At 29.6% G+C, this 14,941-nt stretch overlaps 1 long non-coding RNA gene across 1 annotated transcript in view; it reads right to left on the bottom strand.

The window, feature by feature from the left end:
* LOC133319416 (uncharacterized) overlaps window positions 1-14,941 on the bottom strand; it is a 101,702-nt gene that overhangs the window by 57,312 nt on the left and 29,449 nt on the right. The gene's annotated exons all lie outside the window — the stretch shown is intronic.

Below are 14,941 nucleotides of genomic sequence, written 5' to 3'. Positions count from 1 at the left end.
AAGTGTGCTTTTCTCGTTTTTGCTGATATGCTGCGCAGTTATTTAAACATTTAAAACCATTTATTATATTAAGATAATTGTTTCATTTACTCATTAGTAACTTTAAAGAATGAGAGAAAGCATAAGACTTTAAATTAAAAATTCATCTGACATTTGAGCTTTGAGAAGTTTAAGATTTATTTAATAATGATATTACACCAAAATAGAGCCATCCAAGCGTGAAATATCCCTATAATTATTTGTTTACATGCTTCTAAGTAAACTTGTTTACATGCTTTTAAGTAAACATGAGATGTATTAATCACACGTATTACATACTGTTGGGTTATTGAGGTTAATTATATGTGGATCATTAAACTTGTAATAACATAATTGTTACAATATTCATTAAATAATTAATATACTTGGAATTAGTGTCGTATATCACAGTGATCGGTTACATATTGATTCAAAACTTCCTTCTCGTATATAGCTCATTGTATGTTTATTTCATGATTATTTTCTTCGACGAATGAAATCTGATACGTTTCCACAATTATAGTGATCCTTTCATAATATTATGAATTGTAATATATTATAGCTTTATATAAATTGAAGATTTTTCCTTCAATAATTCTGATTCTATATTTAATAAGCACTCAAAGAAATCAGGTTCCATATAATTTACATGGTATCATTATGCATTTTGATAAATGATGTCACAGCAGTTCAATTTGAACCAAATTTCGTTTGACTTATTTGATACGTTAGGGTAACGTCGAGATTATTTGAAGTACGGATATTAAATATATAATATAAATAAAACGATACTTTTTACAATTTATAGTCCAATTAAACGAATAGCACAAACTAATATTTATAAAAAAATATTACTAGGTGAACTACTTTTAATAGTAATAAAAAATTACCTTAAATAATTTTTCGATTATTTCTTTTATATTTAGTTTATTTGCGATTTTATCTTATTATTTAATTTATTCCAGCTATTTCCTATGGGTGCCATTTTCAACTTTATATAACGATTCAGTATCTGATTATGATTTTTGAACTAGAACACGATACTTATTGTCCCCTTATAGAGAACAAAAAATAATACAATATTTATCCATTATAACGATTGCTCGCCGAACAATAAATCACAGCGAGTAGTGACATCCGAGTTTTTGACAAATGGCCACAGAAACAAGAGACGTGCGAATAAATGACGTGTGAAGCTCGGATTTCTTATTTATATCCGTAACAAAAATGATAACATGGTTACATTATAGTGATGGCTTAAAAAATACACGATGTCGTTTAAAGATACAAAGTTTAATATTCGTATTAGTCTATTTTGATAATAAAATTTCTTACTTATAATATCAGCAATGTAATTTTGTTGGAGATATTTTTTATATAGAACATTTAAGGACTATGAATTTTGTTTATTGTTAAGTGTTTTTCTTTTTACAGAAAAAAAAGATACAATGTTTTGTTCTAACGCAAACGTTAACCGTTGTTTAAGTTTACTCCGCTTAGTTCTTATAAGCTATAAGCACGCATTTTCCACATTCAACTCGATTAGGGTCTCGAAACCCAGCGGGGACCTGTAATATGGTTCTGTGGAGAACAACTTGATACAGTTACAATAATTTAGGTCCGAGTTCAAAAAGCAGTTATCTTTTATTAGTGAAGACATCGTGTTGACGTCACATGACAGTTTATATTTATGAGTTGTATGATTATATGAAAAAAATCTGAATGTCTTCATAAAAAGAAATTAAAATGACGCTTTGTTAAACATACACTGAAGATCAAAGCAACGAGACTCAGACGTCTATTAAAACTTCGTATATTTGATGATAAACGTAAGTATTGCCATATCATATATGGAGAATAAATTTCATGAAGTAATTATGTCAGTCATTATATATTAATTCATTGACTAATTGTGATTGTTATTAACAATTATTTAGCATTAAATTCTTCTTTCTTCATATATCTTCTAGCATAAAGCTTTACTTACACTTTAACTGTAGAAAATACGGTAATAATCTTAAGTAAAATAAATAAATAAACTAAAATTACAGTATAAAAGAGTATATGATATTGCAATTTAATACATTAGTTTAATGTTAGTTCAACAATTAATCAACACCGGTTCAATCTCATATCCGGCGTACCGTTACTTAGGTTTCAGGTTAGGTTATATTTGAAGCCTAGAGTCTAGCTCGTGATTAATGACGTGCTGGCGATGACAGCACCGGGAGGTTGGCTATCCATTTATAAATACAGGAGGTATATTATTGTATATGAAATAATTAAATTCTAATCACGTATTAACATTTAATTCACAATATATTTAATCATTTAGAATTTCTATGACATATTCATTATCATGGCATTAGTTTACACAGCATACACAGCATCCAAATAATTATAAGCTCGTAATTCTTTACGTATTATTTACTTCTCATTTTCTATTGTGCTTGTAATTAATTGTTTTCACTTTGTTCTTTAACATCTTCATATGTCCAGTTTTATTCAATAAATATTATAATGTAGCTATTATTTGAACACCTGTATAACTGTACCTATATCTTAGATGAGTCGGCATGTCTCGGTGCAGTCGCCACTTGAACTGTCAATTATTTGTTATTGACTATATGATTGACGACTTTGCATCGGCTTAAGCTGCATGAGTAACATCCTATACAGCCTGATAATATTTACATAATATATTACATTATACTAAGCAAACCTGCTATTGAATAAATACAATATTTTAGATATCTTTTCGGAGTTTGACAGCGTTGCTTATAACTTTTAATATTGTTTTTACAAAAGTACATCTATATACGAATGCTTAATACGTAAGCGTATACTTCGTATTAAGCAACTCTTCAGAATTTACTTACACACTGATTCTACATATTATTCTTTTCTTTCATTTAATATTTTGGCATATATTTTTTTCAGTGGATATTTCGACACAACATATAAACACAATATATATTTTTATAGTTTAGTGTCACGAATATATATCAGTCCTAATAGACATGTCATATAGTAATTTATGAGAAATGTCAGTGAAATTAAAAAAAAAACATCAAAACCGATTAGGACAAAGAAATTAACCCTTTGAAATCGTCATTTAAATTGAAAAAGCGGCAAAAACTGTCAGGCATCGCGAACATCAAAGCTAATAAACAACATTTCTCAAAGATTTTTCACAAAAGAAAACAATAAGTTTTAAAGACTTAGGAGTGCATGAAAATGGCTTTCGGCAATTTTTTGCCCTCAAGAGGGTTAAGGACTTAACCCTTTGGCGTCGACAGTAATTAATGGCAGATTTCTTTGAAAAATCCTCTCGATAAAAAGTGTGAATGTAATTGTTATTTAAATAACGGTCTCTTGAAAAGTATTGACGGAGAGATCAAAGATTATTTGAAATTGTTTTAAAGGGTAGAGTTCAATCAGAGATATGGGAAAAATAAAAAATTGTAAAAATAATAAAAAAATCTAACAACTAGAGACATAAAGGGATTTAAAATTATATATTTTAATATTCTTTAAGCGATTGTGATATCGTTTGTACCACGAAAAAAAAGTTAATACTATGGTCTTCAAAGAGAATTTGAAAAGCTTTATATAAATGCAAAAAACGAATGCAAAACCTATTAGTGAACATGACTAAAACATTTTTACTTTTAATAACCTAGGTTCTGACTAAATATAGCATATGTTGTTAACATAAGCATTATCGGTAAACCAACTCGGTTTATGATTAAACGCCTTTGCGACCATAAAGCGATGCAATACTCATTTCCGTTCGTTAAGGATGACACATCTATTAAATTTCACGTAAGATTAAATTAACAAAAAGTATATTCAACATTTTTAATGTATGAATCTTTATCATGCTTCTTAAACATATATGAAAATATTAACAAAACTTTTAAATGTAAGTAACGTAGAATATAATCAAATGTAACTTATTAATACTATACATAGATAAAATTATCTTTCATCTCTTTATTAATGAATAAGGAGAAGTGTTTGATAAAGTCAATTAGTATTTCTTCTTTAAAGTGTGCCAACCCTGAACTGGTCGATTAACCGTCGATCTGTTAATCATCTGTTTGCTTTATTACAGTGTTGGTTGTGTGTTTGCGTGCAATTGTTATTTATTGCTTTATTGTCGATTTGGGGTTCGAATCCGCGAAATGACACTTAGTCTGATAAACAGCTTTTTCAATTTATAGCACTTGTAATTGGTTAATCTTCTAACCAGCTACACGTACCGGATGGATGTGACCATATTAATTATACTCGGGTAATCTTTGATATGTGCAAGAAACTTCAGCTGAAGTTAAAATTACCGTCTAAAAACTATAAAGAATTAATTTAAATAAGTAAGATAAGTATTGTTCGTTGTGAAACCATTGGTCTGTCTAGATTCCCAAGCGGCGTGCTCTTGACAGAGACCACTTCTTTGTCCTCGCCTCGTTCTATTTCGAATAAAAATCCAACTTTCGGTCCAAATTCAATTCAATTCAATTTTAGTTTAAATGAAACACGCTCCAACGCTCTACAGACAGCCAAAATTTATCCTCATTTTGTATACATCGACAAGAAATTGCATCTGAATTATACACTTATAATATTATTAAAAGAGAAATATCCGAGAAGCTCCTTAAGATAAGAAATCTTAAAATTCCAATATACTTTTATATTCAGCATAAAAGGTAGTTGCAGTTAAGTTACATGACTACGCTACCTTTATATTTTAAACTAAATATTTGTACCAGCGTCTCGGAAAATGGAGAATGCTCGAGCGCATCTAGTTACGTGAGGCAAATTTATACGGATCTTAATAAGTTTAATTTAAACTAAGAAATTCTTGGACAATGTATTTGTATTCGCTATGCATTTTTAGAAGAGCATTTAAAAACAAGCGAGTAAGCTGATTTACGGCTTGCCTGCATCGCCTTAATTATTATTCTGAAGTTTGTTGGCGTCATGAATATTCTTAAAGTTATCAAATAAATCTTTAATTTCGACATTACTATATTTCATCTTAACAAAATAATATAACACATTTATGATATATTTTTTTAGGCATATCATAACAAAAGCTAAAAAGGGTTTATACTTATGGCTCGATAACAATAACTCAAAGCCTTATTTTAACTAAATTAAAATATTTCAAAGAAATCCCTCCATATTTGTTCCCTATTTTGTATAGAAAAGGGACATCACGTATCAAATCAAAGGGCTACTTTGGCATGTTGACAAATAAACGTATGAAAATAATATTTCTACAAAAACATTACTTATAAATGTATGTCTTATCTTCTGATAATAGAGTCGAAAATATTTTACATCAGATTTAACGTAAAGGTTTTATATTATCAGGGGATTTGAGCCGATTTATTACTAAAGAAGTGGTTGGTTTTCATTTTAAGAGACCTTTTTATATTTATGCGAAAGAGGAGCTTAGGTAAGCCGCTTACTATACACGGTGAGAGGCATTAGATGTATTAAAAATATTTTTATCACTAATTAACAAGAAAATATTTCAAACATTAAGGTAATATATTGATTATTAATTCGCACGTAAAACCACTGATCAGACGCTATTCAATATTTATATGAGGTATTTGATATAAATAATATTCTGAACTTTCCCTAGTCAAAATTCAAAAAGTAATAACATTTTCATCTAACATTCAAAACAATCACTAAATAAAGTACACAAACCTAATGTTTAAAACATAACGCCGGTGTTACCACAAAAATGGATAAAATATACCGAGAATTTTCGTCAGTTTTACCCTGTGTTGCACAATAAAATACCGTGAGCGGTTTTTTGACGGATGACTGAATAGGGTGATGTACGACTCCGACCTTTATGTATAATGGATTGATTATTCTAATATATTACGATACTTATGAATGTTTACGTTATGTGTAGCGATTTTATTTAAAAACTAAATTATATTCAACATAAAAAACGTGCGCTTTTTAATCAACATTCTCAGTTGGATACCGTATCGAGTAAAAATTGACTTAGGAAAAGGGAATTGAATTGAGTGCTGCAATTTTTGTGTTTTTTGCCTCTGTTTCTGTAAACAGTATGTAAACGACGCGACTACAATGCAGTCGTCTGTCTGTTTGTTTTTGGCAGCACATTTAGTGTACTCACGGTATGTTATTCTGCAAAGCTTGTTGGCAGTAGCTTAAATCATATGTAATATCGTTGCACTGAAAATTTATCGTATGCTTTGACATGTTTGAAAGTAAACGAGCGATCTGTAGTCATTATTTTTTAGATGTAAACTTAAATTTTGTAAGTTCAATGCATTACTCCGCCATATTTTTTCAATAATAGATTCATCTGTATTCAGGCGCGTTTTTTCAATACTTCCTTTATTCCGTATCGGTATAAAATCGTTTGCAACATTCAATTGTTTTGCATTGACTTGATTTCGGATTTCATTACTGTTGTTTGCTTGCTTTGAACTTAATTTTTGCTTTGTAAACAAGCAATCTAATTTAAAAGGTTTTTGTAATCAAGGTGAAATGGTGTAATTGCATTAGTTTTAAAGTCAAGATGTTCACTAAGTTTTCATAATTGAAGTCAGCAACCGAGTGAAGTTGAAAGTTTTTGATAAAATGAACTTTTAAAAGCAAAAAAAATAAAGATATTTTATTATATCTTACTCGACTTTCTCTAATTTCATAAGGTTTTAAAATGCCAATACTTTACTGATTATTATATAAATATTAAAAGCATAAGATTATTGAAAGGATTTAGTTATGATATTATGTATTCAATAACATCTAGGTTGCAGGATTTCTAGAGTCTAGACTGATAGACCAGATGCTATTAATCATTGCTTTTTGTTCACTTAGCATAATTACTTCGTACAAGGAGCGTTTTCTAAGACGGGATCCATATTTTATATAAGTATTATACATACATACCAATTTTAAAACGAGTATAATTAATAGAATATCTCTCTGTGTAGTAACTTTTTGTACTACCGTTTTATTATAGCTCATTATTATAAAAAAGCAAGTAAGTTAAAACAAAAGAAATATTCGAGAATAAAGTAAATTTTATGGGTAATTTTATTTTTAAGATAGAGTTATTTCATATAACTTCTTTTACATTTTAAAATTTTAAATTATAAAATTATAGAAGCTTCATCCTAAGCTTTTTATGGATCTTGTTTATTTCATACAGTTTTCTTAAATTCGTCGTGAAAATATATTGATATGAAGATACCCTTTTCATCTAAAATACTACAATTTAGTTCATCAATACATATTATAAAACAAAGTCCCTCAACGCGTCTGTCTGCCTGTCTGTTCACGATAAACGGAACTATTGCACTGATTATCAAACAGTTATCACCACTCGAAAGCGTAATTCTCGAGGAAGGTTTTAGTATATAATTTGTTAAGTTTTTGTATTTACCTGTGTGTACATTGACGATATTTGTTGAAGATGTCGGGAAACATGAGCCGTTTGAGAGCTTTTAATGAAAACGCTGCCCAAAGTCTTTGGGATATAACAGAATAATATATGGTGGAATTATGTATCTTATATAGATCTACAAAAAATTCCACGGTGGCATACGTTTATACCTTAAGGATAATATACTATATCCATTTTACAACTTTTAAAAATTGGCATCCCTAAGCGTTTATTGGAAATATACATAAATACGGTATTAAGTCTTATCAAAATAAATTGCTTCTTTTTTAAGCCAACATCAGTATCTGTAAATTACTTTTTACATCAATTAAATCGTACCATTATAAGTTAATCATAGTATAAGTTTAATAATTCTCAAAATTAAATAGGCTATTTGTAAAGAGTCCCGTGCGAAGCCGCGGCCGGTACATAGTTCTTCTTTATAAAAAATACCGAATTTCAATATTTAGATATGCTCTTGAAAAATATTAATTAACATAAAATTTTTTCTTTGTACCTATATTCTTTCTTCATACTAAGTTTCTAAGGAAGTCTTGGTGGTCTGGAGGTTAAAGGCCCGCCTCTCAGACGTGAGGGCGCGGTTTCGAAACCTGGCAAGTACCAATGTGATCTTTTCCGAGTCATATGTACTTTCTAAGAGTATTTAGATACCACTGATGGACGGTGAAGGAAACCATCGTGAAAAACCTGGTCTTATAATTTCAAATTATAAAACTGAAATCGCCAACCTATCTTGAGCAAGCGTGGTGATTAATGCTCAAACCTTCTCCATGCGAGAAGAGGCCTTTGCTCAACAGTGGGCTTCCGATAGGCTGATGATGATGATGATGATGAGGTTTATACTATCATATTAGAAGAATATATAAAATTAAAATTAATTAAATATAACAATAAAATTATATAGCATAATGAGAATTCACATACAACAAGTTACATTACAAAATATCTGTGACGTTATATAATAATCACAAACAAAACTAAGAAATGGAAGAGAAAAACAATTGAATGAAAATGAACCATTCCTTGGATTTTTATCTAAATGCACAATATTAAGGATTCTCCAGTTCCAGCTAGTTATAACCGGATTTTTATGTTTCATCATATATACTGTTATATTGTTCAGATGTTTGTTCGTTAAAATATATCCTTGATTCGATTTACCTTTTAGTTTTAATAAAAATCGTAACAGTAAAATTACGTAATATTTTTTTTATATGAAGAGTAATATGAAATAAAGAGCGCTCTTTACATTGGTGTTTGTCGAAAGCAGACAAAGTCACGGTGGAAACTTAGTTGAAATTATTGTCTCAGTTATCTCGACACTTTCTTTTCATTGTCTCAATATAGTTTTTATTTGGAGCTCTCGAACGTCAGAATGGTTTTTATAATGCTCTTTGTTGCTGTGTTCCTGCTAAATTAGTTTTTCTTCGACGTTATAATGCATTGTATTATTTACATAATTCATTCGAATATTTAATATTGTATTACAGTCAAAGTATAAAAATATAAATTGTAATTTTAATAATTTATCGTCATAATAAACCGACCTCGTGTGAAATTTGACGTTAGTAGATTTCTTAAAAATTCTGTAAACCGAAATACATTAATTATGAATTAATTCCGAGATCTTATAACATAATATATGGAACAATAACAATTTGCATATTAGACAACAACTCTCAATACAATTCCGCAGCACTTCGATTCAAGGCAATCCAATCCATTTGCGAAGAGAAGTTGAGTTTGTAGGGTTAATTGTTCCACTACAATCGCTTATTTACCGCTCAATTAGAAATCACATGCAAATATGAATCTTATTCAATACTAATAGAGTTTCAATGTATTTTGAGGTATGTATCATATCATTGTCAGGCAGTGTCGGGCTGCAAAATACGTGTATTGTTCATCTAGTGATTGAATTGATTTGAAAGGGTTTAGACAGTTGCTTCTCTTCAGTTGTAAACAAAGGACGTCATATATATTGCGAACATGTCGAGCTTATTCTCACGTCATCTGACTTATACTGAAATTAGTATAAATAAACAATAATCAAAATACTAAGTCATTAAATGTAAGATATGTTTTTTAACTGTTCATTGAGTCACATTAAATAGCTCACAAACTTTTTTGTGTTCATTTTCTACTCTTTTACTGAAAAACTACTACCAGTTTTTATTTCTGTTTATGTGTTACCGAAAACATACGAGTCTATTTTTATTTTAATTATAGGTATTTTATGTTTACAATGCTAAAATTTCTATACTAAGACGGCCGTTCAGATATTCCTTTTCGTCGATCACATAAATAATATTGCAGTTTGTTTATCCCGAACATTTTCAAAATTTACGGAATTCCATCCACGTCTAAGGTTTCCTTATTACGACCAATAATACGTAATAAGGGAAAAGGAAACACGATATTTTAAAAAGGAAAATAAAAATGGACAAACCTTAAAACTAGGGGGAGTCAATTTAATTTTCGTCGGACAGTATATTGAGTGAAATCCTAAACATATTGAAGATATGACCGCTTTGATGTAATTCAATCCCCAATGTTTTGAACAGAAATTGGCTTCATTTCTATTTGACAAATTCTAGCCGCGATTTCCCCGGTTGAATAAATAAACACACGCAAAAGGTTTCTCCTCCATATCATGCAATGTTACATGTCATAAATATTGTAATAAATAATGTTACAGTTAATAAAGAATAATCTGCAATCGATTTAATTTATTTACAATATCTTTGGTACTTAATAAGAATTAAGTTATAAGGTATATCAGTTAAAAACATTGAATAATTTATAAGGAAATCATATCTATAGCTATGTCTGAATAGTACTAATTAATGACGTAATCTTTTGGCTGAGATATCAAAGCATCATTACAAATTGCTATCATTTGACAAAGAGGATCGGAATTATTAAATTCAAAAGCACGTAGGCGTCGGGGCGTGACCGGGTCAAAGGAATGCTGCCTTTGACCTGTCAAAATGGATATTTTTGAATTCCGCTTGTTAAAACCCTAATGTGTTAATTGTTGGCTTCTTTTTTATATTTTATATTTACCGAGTATTGTCTATTTTTTTTTCATATTCGAACAGAAACAATATTATTGCATAAATAAAGACGCTAACTTTATTGGTATCGCTGTTTTTACGTTTTTATGTAATGAACGAATATATATTTCAGTGACAATAAAAATGTTTATTACCTCTGAATCTTATATCAAACATTATAGTATATAATAGTTATCCACCAACATGGATCTCATTAGCACTAACGTTTGTAACGTAATAAAGTTCACTCGTTATCTGAGGCGCGTGTTAAACTCGTTAAATGCGTTAAGCGCGTTAATCGCGCTTTAACGTTATCAACGCAACGCGGTGTCATTAGAAATAAAATGCTCGTAAGAATATGTTTGCGTTTCATTTTACATAAATATACGTTGAAGTACTTCAAAGTTGAAGTATCTGGGGATAAATATGTAGATAAAAAAAATGCCAATATACATGAGGTTCAATATTATAAATTAAATAAATAAATCTGTATAGAGTATTACTATTAATATAATTCTCAGACACTCCCAGGACATGCAAGTAACGATACTTTAAGCTGGTTTAGGAGATAAATCACGATTCTCAAGGAAACCATTTGTCAGTGGGACGTGTGAAGCATGCGCTTGTTATTACATGTGCATGAATCACGGTGCATGGGTTACAGTGAATAGATGCTTTTTATTATCAACATCTAAGAAATCCACAGCACGGAGTTTAAGAGAAGAAAATGTAATAAGGCAAGTTGCAATGATTAATTTAAAAGTTTGAAACACTAAGCAGGGGACTTTAAAGAATCTACTTATAATTTCGTTTATATTTTAGTCTTTAGTACATTGCATGATGTCAGTTGTAGAAGTTTTTTTGACTTAACTTTAATTTCCCGGTCTCAAGTGAAGCTGCTGAATGAGGCTATTTTTTCTCAGTTAAACGTGTATCACTTAATCATGAACGACTCAACACTTTTATACTCTATAGTAACATGCACTAACAAAAGTAATAACCGTGACAGGATTTATTTCCGCGTACACTCTCGCCATCACAAAACCCCGTAACGAGATACATCACAATATAAACCCCATTCCTCAATCACCATTAAAACTTGCTTGTTTTGACGACAAGATAAAACGCAGCATTAAGAAACGCCGTAACTCGAGAATGAGATGAATCTGCTAATGAGTTGAGATCAGCCCATCGTTTTAGAGTTTGGTAGGAATATTTCATGTTCACTTGATGTACATTTAAGACTATTTTAATAGCTGTAAGGGTTCAAAATATTGTATATATATATATGGTCTTGGACGCTGGTATTTATTTATGCAGCTGAACAGAAGATATCGGATTACTTATAACTTTTTGTGTATGATAACCGCAAAAGGAGTATGCGGTATACCTGTAACCATTCTAGAGTCTGTAGAAATATGATATAAATTTTTTATAGTCATATCAAAAACCAATTTATACATGAAATATATTACGTCTAAATTATCATATTATATTATCAAATATTTATTATAATGAACATATATTAAAAGGTAGGTTTTCATTAAACACTAAACTAAAGCAAATTCCGATTCCCAGTCATAAAGCCATGGAGGCTTCAGCGTAAAACGTAAAATCATTCGGGCTTCAACCCCGACGATATATAATGGACGTAAACCTCCCAATTTACTATTTTGTTTTACTACTGCGACCTTAATTGGAGAAACTACCGAATTATATGTTTAAGTAAATAATGATACGGGCTTTGTAGCTTCATTTTAACGGTAGATTATAAATTATAGTTACGTGTAGATTTAGTCAGCATTAGTATTTCGTCTTAACTGTATGTAATTTCTTAAGCAAAAAATAAAAACATAATTTACATGTAAAAAGATCTATAAAAATATTTATTTTTTTTTTTAAAGGCTTTTAATAAATTCGCAGAAATATTAAGCATCAATTATTATTAATCTTTCAAAATAATATGCAAAATATGATTGAAAGTGTATTTTTATTTTGAGTACATAGGGGAACTATTTAACTTGCCTAATATATAATATGTTCCTACATACACACGCTAAGTGTGTTTTGATTACATATGTAAGTAGAATATAAGATGTCTCTCGTCAGATTTCTTCATCCATTATTGGTAATCCGATATTATTGGGGCACAAATTAAATTGTCATACATACGCTCGTATTTTAATGGTGTCCACCCTTAACAATGTGGGGAAGAAACGGGGATTTATCTTATTATTTGTAGAACGTTGATATTTCTCTTGTAGATTTTCCGTGTGAATTTGTACTGAGTTTATTTTTTCTATCTGTCTGAGTGTTTAAGTAAAAACTGAATTTTATTTTATTAGCATTGGTCAAGGGTCTTATTAATAGTTAGTTTTATAATTAAATAAAATAAAAATGATTATTATAACAATAAAATTGTTATTATAAATATTCATTAATGTATTTATATTTTATTAAACAATATCACTGTTCAATACTAACTAAAATAATTATGGAACTTATTCTATATTCAAATATATACACAAATAGACAAAGGAATATAGAATGTTCATTGTATATTGAAACTGCCAATTGGATTTTGTTGCATTCATCTCGCAACTCTTACACAGTTGTCATGAGCATGCTTTTAGAAATATTGCAGTGTTCTTTGTTCAGTATTGAACAGAACTCAAACAGTGGCATGTGAACGCTTTAAATTATTGCTATATTATATTGAAGCTACTACCATTTGTTATTTTGTTGGGATTTTTTAAATATAGTCGACTTTTCAAAAAAAAAAAAAACGTATTTTTCTATATTTATTATATGCTATGACTTTTGTTGTGTATAATATGATTGCAATTGCACTAGGATATTTTTTATTTGATATACATTTATTTTTGAACTGAATATAATAATTGTATAGTATAGTATCGAGTCGTTCCAATAGTAGTGTCATTCAGATATGCAACCTCTTTCGAACTTCTCAATATTTCAAGCAACTTTACCTGCATTAAGTGATTAGTCCCATTTGCAAATAACACAGCTTGACGGAATCGACACAGAAGTAAGCGAACGGCAAGTTTATTCATTGTTTAAAGTTTTGATGTTGATTAATTATGAACTCTTACTAACTTGCCTGTGTATTACATCTATGTTTAAATAATATTTCGCTTCTGTTTCATAGCGGATATAAATCTCTTTTTTTAGGTTAAAGGCAAAATTTCGCTGCGATAATTATTTTAAATACTTGGCGGATTACAAAACCTTTTTTTTGTAAGTCCCGACTTCAGTCCCAATTTGGGCGCCACTTTAATGACTGGAACTAAACTGCCTCACCTTATGAGAGTAATTATATATATATGCATAAGCGATGATAACGCGAAATGGGAATGTCATAGCTTAAGCAATAACGAATTTTATGATGACCATAACATCATAGATATCACCTGGGTTTATGCAGCCTTCATAACTTTGATAGTTGGACGCGGTGAAAATCGTAATGCTTAATAGTTGAATAATAAAATCGGTATTAAACTGGAACATTGTACATATGTTTAATGTGATACGAAATTTACGACGAAGCCAAATCAAATAATAAATTAATACATGATAATGAATTTGCATCAGTTGGATGTGTGGTATGAAGATAAGTTTTTCGATTGGTATAACATAAATTTTTTGAGGGCTTTTTTTTAAATTTAATTTTTTAATATGAAACCGACAAATAGTAAAGAATTTTCTTTAATATAAAAGAAACGTCCTTAACATTATATTTTTTCGAAATAAGAAACACAAATAATTTTTAAAACTTCAAGAGGGTAAACGTTGATGATAAATACAGGGCACGCTTCGACCTATATAAAATGAAGTAAGAAGTAAACCCCTTCAACATCAAAGAAGCAGCAAAAGTCATTTGACATGAGCGTCAACATTAGTTCCCGCGCTATCGCTCCCCCCATATGACAGACCGACACGCAAGACTAATGATTGTTTAAGAAACACAAAGCGTGTTTGTTTCTAAACGCTGATGATGTTGGTAAGATTTATAAGTATAAACATGAGAATATCCTTCTTTATAAATACTTTTCCATTTTATTCTATAAAACTAGTATTGTATAATTATTATAATAAAAAACATGATTTTATTTGAATGTAAATTCAAATCTTTTTACAAAACTTTATATATTTTATACGGCAGAATAAGAGCCCCGAAGCACAAAAGCAAATTATTGTCATCGTAAAGTCCCTACGTTGAAATTACGAGTTGTTTACCGACTCTCCTAATATACTCTATATCAATTTGGTAAATGGGAAAGTAATAATTTTAAAATTATTTTCAAGTCTTCATGTTATATTTCAGAGAGAATTTTAAATTCGTTTGAATTTGTCTAACGAATCTATTGTTTTGGAATAT

The sequence above is a fragment of the Danaus plexippus genome, chromosome 20 (assembly GCF_018135715.1).
Source record: "Danaus plexippus chromosome 20, MEX_DaPlex, whole genome shotgun sequence".
NCBI lineage: Eukaryota > Metazoa > Arthropoda > Insecta > Lepidoptera > Nymphalidae > Danaus > Danaus plexippus.
The sequence above is the reverse complement of the archived record's forward strand: the minus strand, read 5'-3'. Positions and strand labels throughout refer to the sequence as shown.